This window comes from Dermacentor andersoni, chromosome 4 (genome assembly GCF_023375885.2).
Source record: "Dermacentor andersoni chromosome 4, qqDerAnde1_hic_scaffold, whole genome shotgun sequence".
NCBI classification, from domain to species: domain Eukaryota; kingdom Metazoa; phylum Arthropoda; class Arachnida; order Ixodida; family Ixodidae; genus Dermacentor; species Dermacentor andersoni.
In genome coordinates this window covers 112,632,132-112,642,421 of record NC_092817.1, presented here as the reverse complement: position 1 = coordinate 112,642,421, position 10,290 = coordinate 112,632,132, and the positions used below count along the sequence as shown (strand labels likewise).

General features: G+C 44.4%; 1 long non-coding RNA gene across 1 annotated transcript in view; it reads right to left on the bottom strand.

Moving 5' to 3' along the window:
* Positions 1–939: 939 nt before the first annotated feature.
* Positions 940–10,290, bottom strand: part of LOC140217126 (uncharacterized) — a 33,858-nt gene continuing 24,507 nt past the window's right edge. Inside the window, exons 2-3 of the long non-coding RNA XR_011893626.1 lie at positions 9,290–9,364; positions 940–1,028 (exon numbers count right to left, since the gene is read on the bottom strand). This is a non-coding gene — a long non-coding RNA (uncharacterized lncRNA). The remainder of the gene's footprint in view (positions 1,029–9,289; positions 9,365–10,290) is intronic.

Sequence of the window (10,290 nt, the reverse complement as noted above, 5' to 3'; positions counted from 1 at the left end):
TTTTCTTCAGCCACTTCCTTCTTATGCCTGTCAAGTTCTTTGCCTTATCACTTTACTTGCTGTTGCTTGATGCGTTATTAACAAAAAGTGATTTCATTCACAGAAAAAGAACACTTGTGTAAGAATGTGCAATGAAAACGCCAAAATGAAAAGACAAAGTACACAACAGCCGCTGACACCTAATGGTATCGCTTGGAACCATTGTTATTTCTACGTCACATAAAACACACTTGCTATGTTCAAATAATCCAACTGCTGATTGGTCAGAGCAATTCATGGTACACTTAACACACATTTCCACATCACGCTATCTCGGCAACCTTACTTATTACTCTTGTGGTTTTTACACCATTATTGCCTTCAATTACCAATTCTTCAAGATTCGGTCTTGAGCTATGCTCTCTGAAGAATACTCTAAATGCCATTCTACACATTCCCTGCGTCATATTATTGTAATGTTTACGCCGGCGCTCCCTCTCACAATGTCCAGTCTACCCATAAAATAATTAAGCAGTCATTACGATCAGTGTCTTTTCCCTATTCTTTCTTTTTCATTGTTTTTTTTCATTGCTTTCTTCTGATGATATTCCTGTAACATCATTGCACGTCAGAAGGAGAAGCCACAAAATTTCACTATTGGCTGTCAGGTCTCCAAGCATGCTCCAGAGGGCGAAGCCACCAGGATCACCTCCGAAGCTGTCGACGCGTTGAATGGCTGTAAGCTTCAATTTCCTGTGAAATATTTAGAATCATACTTGATACAGCATGCTCTATCAGTGCTGCCAGAAGGCTATAAACGCTATTTTGGCAGTTTTTAATCAGAGAAACGACGTTCATGTTACTTAGATTACAGCAAAAGCAATAGAATTGTATAAAAGATGAATCTTCAAGGTGTGTTGAGCTGCTTCAAAAGAAGCAAGAATGAGCGTCTTGAAGTATATTTTAGCACGAGGACACAGAACGAGGGTGTACACTTCAGGGGGACAGTTTCTGAGACGGACATGTGGCATAAATGTGATTCCTTGTACCTGAAACGAAAACCAAACTTACTTCACATCAATAATCTTTTTTTCACAAAACGTTCTGAGTAGGTCGTAAATTTTGAAAGAGCTCATGAAAAATCAGTATTGAAAGGCTGTTTCCGCAGATATTAAACATCTCTATTATTCTCTGCCACAATCAGAATTACTCACCTGCACAGACAGTTTCATTGATGAGTATGGTGTCCTTAGCTTTAGTATAGAAGTGGGTACAACCATGGAAAGTTTTTGTTTAGAAATTGTTAGATGTCATTTGCCATCACCGTTTATTGAAAACAATGCTGCCGTGTATTTGCAGAAACGAGGAGTATGTATAGGTTCCTGTCTAACACCAGTGCTAAGACAGCTTTCTTTATCGAAACTGGACAGGGACCTGTCAAAGCGGCTTCACGAATCTAATGTTGTAAATATTTTTAGATACGTTGAAGACTCTTTAGTTTTTATTGACTGTACGTCTGCTTGTTTTTTTAAATCAATGTGCTACCGCTTTTATCGCTATTTGTGACTGTCTTAACACGCTAGAAGTGAGCTTTGAGATGCACGTGACGGGAAGACAAGATTCGTTGACTTTAATTTTGTGCTCACCGATAACAAAAACCAGCTGGTATCACGAACCTAGTGCAAGTAATCCACCTTTACCATTCCATCCCGCACGTAGTAAACTTGTGAAGAGCGGAATCACGTAGATGTGCTTCAGTGAAGTGTTGAAGAAGTCATGCCAGCGCCTAATGCACGATAGCTTCGGACGGGAAGTCTCACGTTTAAGCGGTGCTGGACATCAGAGCCGCGTTCTTGCGTCAATCCCAGCGGGATCGCTTAAGAAAGCCCAGGAAAAAAGTTCGAAGCAGATAGATGGTACAATCACCACCGTAAACAAAAGAAATATCGCTGCTGTCATCCCCCACATACATGATTTTCCCCACACACTAATAAAGATTGCTTCAAGGAGTGACATAAACGATGTTTTTTCGGCGCTTAATAAGTTGGTCAGCCTGTGCAGGAACACAAGGCAAGAAAGAATCGTTGAACTACATGCGAAAAGAAGAATAAAAACAAATTCATAAAACGTGACACGTGTGTTGAGTATCGCATTCCTCTCGAGTGTGGAAAGTCCTACATCGGTCAAACTGGTATATGCATAACTGATAAGCTACGAGAACGCAATACCAAATTAAAGAAGGGGGCTGCTGACGTTTCCTTTTCTTCCCCTTCATTGCCAAAGATGCAACTCCCAGCCTAGAGTTAAAGGAACTGTTATTATGAGTAGAAACAACTGTCAAATGACGCGCTTGATGATGGAAGCGAGAAATATATCCACATGTGGTGACGCATGCATCAGTAAGCCATCAATTTCTTTGTCTAGAAAAGTGCTCGATCATCTTTGTTTATCTTTGTCAGCGTTGAAGACGATTAGCGTTGAACATTGTCTAACAATCAGCGTGGTAAAAAAATGCATGCGTCTGGTTTCCTGTTTTTGTTCATGTTTACCAAGCTACGTACACGCGTCTTCGGACGTGTTGAAGATATAAGTAGCAACCAGAAGTGGGCATAAATATGTTGTTGAAAGCTAGCGCTACGTCGTGGTCGTATGCGCCTTTATGTGTCCCTGTCGTTCACCTTGCGCTACCACAAAGTAGAAAGTGCCACACAAACAAGCCCATGTAGCTACCTTCAGGTAGCTATAGTCAAGCCATGTGCCCGTGCTTTATGACAGTGTATGGGAGAACCACGTCGCTTGCGGAGCTCCGCCTCATCAAAAAGCGTTCGCCGCGCCCAGCTTGACAGAGCAGCAAGGCGATACGAACATTAGGACCTACCTGCCTTCAAGCACCCCGAGTGCAGGACCAAATTGGAATACCGCCGTTATTAACTCTACTTGTACCATAACTTGCTACTGACAATCTTCGGCGACTCAACAGACAGTCTGTCTCGGTGCTCGTTAAAGTGGTGACGCCCGATCAAGTCACGCACGTCAGAGTAGACACCTGAAAGATTGTCTTGGCTCTTCACGTTGCGCATGAGGCTACGCTGAGCATTTTGAACAAATTTAGGAACTTGGTGGCATGAAAGTTCCCTCGTATATCTCTCTTGACAGGAGTTCCACTAATTGTGTTATACACGATGTGGACGTCTCCATCTACAGTGCTGACTTGCCAATTCTAGGGAAGTGAACTGTTGCTGACGTCGCCATAACTCATATGTAGCGCTTCGGCACATCCCACGGTGGGAAGATAGTTTTCAAGGGCGAACCACTCCCCTTACACGTCACGTTGGGCCACTTTAGACACCCCGTGTGGTCATTTATTCCAAGACCGTTGCAAATTGCAGGTCGCTTGGATACGTGAGCACTGTGTGCGAGAACACACGAGCTTGCTCAGGATGCCAAAGTCTGACGTTGCATACACCTGTGCAGCCATGGTTCTCAAATACCCCAGTTGTCTTGGATTCATAATGTTTCTTCGATGGACTACCGCAAAATGAAGAAGGAAATAGCGGTTTTGAAGCAGATGGGGAGTGGTTCTTTGTCTCGTCGGGAAGTTGTTCGCTCATGAAGTTGTGCGCACAATGCCAGGAACTGCAGCTTGCCCAGTGCTGCGCACGTGTATGCGTGCAGCAATTGTTACCGCATTGAAATCCGCTACTTGCACCGGAAATATAGAAGTATAAAACTTGTCCATCGAATGCAGCCATTGGACGCTGGGACGAAAAGAAATAAAATACAAGTGCACAACAACAACAATTTCCCAACGCGAAAAGTAAATTCTTGCATTATGCCGCGGTACTAAGAATAACGCGATAATTGTTTCTGAGCAGAAAAATTGTTAGACACGACAACATACTGATCCGTGGAGCAGTAGTCACAAATTAGATAACCCGATGGGTACTCGTACATCAGAACAGAAATGTGTGCCTACGGTTTTGACCACACAGAAATCACTATCACCACGTACAGTCACGCTTAATTGAGCTTCACGAAGGTATTTTATGTTGCCAAACAGCTCAAACACACCTTCACAGGTAGAGGCGCCGGGAAAACTTCGTGGAAACCACCAACTGAGACGTTGTGCGATGCTGGTGACCACACCGCAAATCAAAACGCAACGAAAGGCTGGGTAATTGCTTTCTAGCTGCAGCTCCAGTTTATCACCGCACATAGTGCAGGCAATATGTATTAGTGAAACAGCAAGAGCTAGGAGTCCTACAGAAGAAGAAACATCGCGCGTTCTAAGGGCACTTTCAGCGAAATAAAGAACGCATTGTGGGAAAGCAGTGCCTCACGCCCCTAGCAAAGGGTAGAAAATGTTGACTCCAATTTTGCAGCGCTCCTGCCGACGGAATAAGGGAGCGTAAACAGAGGTGTAGTCACTCCGCGCTGCAGAAAGACGGCGTCGTTGAGACATCTGTGTATTCTTCCCAACCTGGCCCGAACGGACTTGCACCTGAAATTCTGTCTTTTCGTATGCTAAGCCTGACGGTGCTTTCGCCTCAACAGATTATGAAAAGCTCAACGCCTCAGCCATTCACGACAGCCATGCGCGCGACGCAGACTAACACATCGCACAACCCTGATGCTTACACGGCACGGGGATATCCTCATTTCTGGCACTTTTGAGTTAAGTCGTTCTGTCTTTTCTGTTCTTCGCACATGGCTCTGAGTCTCTTTGAGAACCGCGCAGGAATGCCCATGGGGTTTCTGACGAAGAATTATTCATGAAGGTGCGAAACTGGGCAGACGATTTAGTCACTTTTGCTTTAGTATGCATCAAAACTAGTCAGTCTGAGCTCGTCAGAAGGGCGCTCTGCATCTGCAATTTTTATTCGTTTTCACTTAGAATAAAATGCGTGGGACAGCTCACACGGCAAAGTCGTATTACACTACAAGAAAGCCAACGGCAGCAACTCGAGTATGGAATATCAGGGGCATACAGGGAGCAGTATACTCATGAATTTAATGTTGGAGCCCTCTCGTATTGAAACGGAAGTAACTGTGGCGGCTTGAAAGAGAAAGAGAAGATGCGATGAACTGACTCACCTTTCTTTGTTTTCTTTGGTCACTACTTACTACTCACCCACTACCTCAATTTTTTTGTTTAGGTTTAGATGGCGGAGAGAAATGATTTGGCATATTGCGCAAAAAATAAACAATTAGCGAGATTACAGGCACCAGTGTGTTGCAGTATTACAGGCCCCGAACATATATTCCTTGTGCAAAAATTCGACGTGCATTTCTTGTAAGTTTGCTAAAATTTCGAAAAATATGTTTTTTTTTTAGTTCTGAAGCCCGCAAGCGCAAGTTGCAAACAATTATAGGGAAAGCGTTTAGTTCACGGCAATTAGAGGAATGAAATGGTTCAGTTAAGCCAGTACAGGAATTGGAATAGCCAAACTCTCATCCTTCGGAGGAGCTTAAAGGAGTGTAATTACGGGAGATCTCCCCTCTCCGCAGTGGAGTGGGAATGGAATGGAGGTTCCCACTTGGCAACTCTGGCGGAGTCTGAATGATTTTTGTCGATAACTAGTTGGGGCACTGCTGCAGTACTCGTTTTCTTCTGACATGCCCTGCTTGCCCTACACATCATATTGTAATCCCCAAGACACCCAGCTATCAACCGCTTACTCCCGTTCTGCTTGTACTAGGTTTGAGCACTTACTGCATCTATTTTTGTTTTCTTGTGAAAACTTTGGTGAGCCTTTGTTTCAGACAAGTATGCACAAAAAAGCTCAATTTTCTAAAGAAACGTGTAGTTGCGACAACAAGAGCAAAGTTTGTTGCCTATAAAAAGCGATGCCCCATCGAGTTACAGATGTACGTTGTAGCCATGAAGAAAAGATGGAGTTGCAGAAGATCTGCAAGAATACCAGACCCACTTAAAAAAATCAAACTTTGCAGTAAGAAATAGCAGTTAGTTCCCACAGTTACATCTACTACAAGCTTCGCTAATATTTGACAACTTCACGTTTCATTGATTATTTGCTGAAGAGCCCCAATATCTATGGCAGAACCTTTTTAGCTCTTCCTTTTTTTTTTAACTTCATACGTGTGACATATTGACGACAACAATATTGCTAAGAAACAGTGTAGTCTGTGAAAACATTATATTTTCGTGCCAAATTTGTTCTCTTTCGTGCAAACAAATCTCTCGTCTTCTCAACAAGATGGCCCATAACTGCATGTTGTGTCATTTATGGTACATCAATCGTCGGTTGCCGCACAGAACAAATGTGTTTGTCGTTCAAAAGAGTACCCTAGGCTAACGAACAATAAGTAATCTAATGTGCTAAGTTCAATTGTAAGCCTGCATCCTGTTTATTTAAAAAACATTTTCTGGTTATTTGGCGAACTGCCGCCCCCCCCCCATACAGTCATCTAGCACACTATATCTCAAACATTTTTAATAGAGTAATGGTTGCTATATATTTCATTGTTAGACAAGACACTGATTTTGGCTGAATATGCATTATTTCCTTCTGTTTTTGGCGTTCTGCGGTGGCGTAGCCAGACATCTTAACTGTTGTCTATGTCTATCATATATGGCATACCGCAAGGTAAGGGGTTAAACTTTGGCCTAACCTTCGTTGCGCCAGAAGCCGCGTTCAGCGGGTCGCATGCGGCGACATTTCCTTGGGTGGAGTGGCTGCCGATTGTCACTCGTCCCGTTGTCTTTTTCGAGTCCCGCTTAGCCTTGCGCCGGTGTTTCTTTAATACGACCGAAAATTTGTTTATTCCTTTCCTTAAATATAAACTCTGTAGCATTATCGCAGGATTTCTGAGGCCTTAGCAACATCGCAAATCGCTGCCCTAGCTCCTCGAAGTGTGCTTATTCCATTTAGACAATGTTAAAAGGCGGTCGGTAGTGGCCACGTAGTGCCACGCTACACGCATATACAGCGTATTCTAGAGGCTTGTGCACCGAAATCGCAGTCGCTTGGGTAGTCGTTGAAATATAAGGAATGTGAAATGTGTCATGATACGTTCATTCCTGTGGAAAACTTGCTTGACGATCGACAATGGAGTACTTCTGAGACTGTTACATAACTCGTTCTGGAAACTAGGGCGTGACGTATCTTGTTTAGCGCTGTTTTTAGAGCCGTGGAAGCATTAGAAACACACTGAAACAGGTGCACTTTTGCTGATAGTTTGTGTAACACGTGAGCATGGTTTGGTGTTGGTTGGTTTTTTTTAAGGCTGTCGGTCGTGCGAGCCTTCTCCTACAAATTTGAAACTCACGCATGAATTCGACAGACCATGCTAATAGTCGTACAGACACTGAGAAATGCCGCTGGTCGGTGCATTTCTACAGAACATTTTGTTTGAGTACCATATGTTTCAATTCCATCTTAGCTGCCATGCATGTCAGCGACAATTTACACGAGGCAGCTACATATAGCGTCTCCGGTTTCGGGCCCACGGATTTCCAAAGCGAATGTTTGGACGTTCACTGGATTTTAAAAATAGTCGCAGTTTCGCCCGAAAGGTGAAGCATCGATTGCGATGGTAAATTAGTCGCCAGCTATACATAGTAAGGATAGTAGTTTTATCGGCCGTATAAACTTGTAAACATAGGTTTAATATCTAACCTAACAAGTGTGGTGACCCGCGCGAGAAAGCAAACATCATGGTATCTCACTCGATGACCGCGGAAACTCGCCGTCAAATCGCTGGAGTCAGGAAGTGCGGCAGCAGCAGCGAGCGAATTGACCTTTTTTGCTGCCTCTTGCATAAGTACAAACTAAACCGCGAAAACAGAGCGCGCGGCCGAGTGTGTCCCCATCGCAGAAGGCTTTCAAGAGACAGCGGCCGGGGCGCGCGACGCTGCACGGGCCGCCCGGAGTAGAACGTCTCACCCCCTCCCCCCCTCCTCCCTATACTCCCCCGAGAGATTTGAACACGACGGAAGACGTCGCGCTTCCTCCCCTCTATCGCCCTTTCGTGCGCGAGATTGGGCCGCGATCGCCGGCTCGCCCTTATGAAGACATTGTGAAGACTTGGCATTCGAGAAACTGGTGTACCTCAGGGAGGCGTCCTAAGTTGCACATTGTTTATTGGTAAAATGAATTCGCGTCGTTCTACCGATAATGTCCAGATACCATTTAAGTGTTGCAATCTCTCCATCTGTGAAAGACAAGTCCAGCTGCCTGTTAATAAAATGTCAAACTGGCGGATGAGAATGGCTTCAGGTTCAACACTCAAAAAAGCACTTGCGTGCTTTTTAATCGAAAGAGGCGTTTAACTGCAAATCCTGCCATTCAGCTACATGGAGTACATCTCCCTGTACATGGCGAGCATACTGTGACTCAATGTCAACCTTTATCCCTCACATTAAATATCTCAAGGCAGAGTACCTAAAAACAGCCAATATATCAAAGATATTGTCGCGCACTGCTTGGATCAGTCGGAGCAGATGCCTAATGAATCATTATGAGAGTCTCATACGTTCTCACTTGGATTATGGATCAGTCCAGTAGCAATCTGCAACGCTAACCCAACTCAAGATGATTGATCCTGTCCATGACTTAGGGCTCCTGTTATCGACGAGGGCTTTTGAAACAAGCCCCGTTCCCAGCCTCTATATTGAGTCAAACAAGTGGTCGCTCAATCTGTGTAGGTCACATGGCAGCTCCATGTATTTCTTGGAGGCCACTTCTGAGGGGCCTAAGCATCCATGTCACCACGTGATTAATGACCTGTCTACCGCTGCTCTGTTTTTGAGGCGACCAACAGGAAGAGTTCCTTTCTCACTGCGTATCACATTCCTGGCTGACAACCTTGGCAGTGCACTTTTTGGCAGTCAAATAATGTTACCGGTGCGCCGAACACTACCATGGCTGTGGCAACACATCGAATATGACCCATCTTTTCTTACAATATCTCGACACGCCCCCGAGGCATTAATGTGCGGTCAGTTCCTAGAATTACAAGGAAAATAGCGCTGCCCTGAATTTTATACGGACGCTTCTAAGTCGCTGTTGGGCCATCGTTTCTGTTATCGGGGTTCTCAGTCCACAAATGAGTATTTTTACTGCCGAAGCGTTTGCAATTAATGTCGGCTATGAAACATATCATAAAACAAAGGCTTAGCAGAGCTGTAATGTATACAGACTCGTGAAGTGTGGTGAACGGTGAAACCCTTGAAGAAACACAACAAACCCTGTACTGAATGCTTTGCAAGGCCGATCTATCCAGCCGCCACATAATATTATGCTGAGTGCCTGTGCCCAGATGAATTGAAAGCAATGTGCTCGCTCACCGTAATGCAACATCCGTCCCCACTGGAGCCGCAAGCAGCAATGTAGCAGTGCCAGTCCGCGATCGAAAACCTTTCCTGCGAATGAAGTTGAAACAATGCTGACAACAAGAGTGGGATAAAGAGACGCAAAATGAACTGTACTTGGTGAAGCTCCAAAGAGGCAACTGGATCAGTTCAAATTTACAAAGCGAGGCAAACTGATGTGGCGCTCACCCGACTTAGAATAGGACACACATTTGGGACGCACTCTTACCTTCTCACCAGAAATGAACCCCCCACCTTCAGCAAATGGGCGCAAACACTCACTGTAATACATGTCGTAATAGAATTCAAGCACTTAGAAGCTCACAGAAAGAGATTCCTCACATTTACAGCAAGTGTATTCCACTACATCCTGCCCTATTCCTTGGAAGAGAACCCCTGTTTAAAACAAGCACAGTGATGCCATTCCTCAGTGAAGTTGGCATATTGCATATTATATCTACACAGTGCTAACTAATGTCACATGTTTGCAGCCCTCTCATTTAAATGGAAAAATGGATTGCTATGATCTAATAATTGTGGCTGGTCCCACTGCACATGATTCGGCACGTGTATGACTATTGTTGAGGCCAAGCGATGTCTCCAGCCTTGCAAGAATAGACACCAATTCAGACTATCGCATGATCGCTCACAGGCACTGTTCTCATCTTGTTTATCTCCGACCACTGTAAACTCTTAAATAGTTAACGCCCTATTGTGTACATGCTCATACTTTTATTGCATATATTTGAGGTATTTTGCAGTAATTTTAGACCCATTTACAGCCATGCTACATACACCATCTTACGTAGCACTATCTCACAGTAATTATAACATTGTTCTGACGCTCTTTGTCCACAATTGGCCCTTCCGCCTTCAAGCACCCCATATCATTTTCAGCTCCATCCAGCGGAGACCCGTTGCAGGAAAGCGCTAGATCAGCAATGCTCTTGTGAAACGCCCGCGAAGCGGCGTCAAGA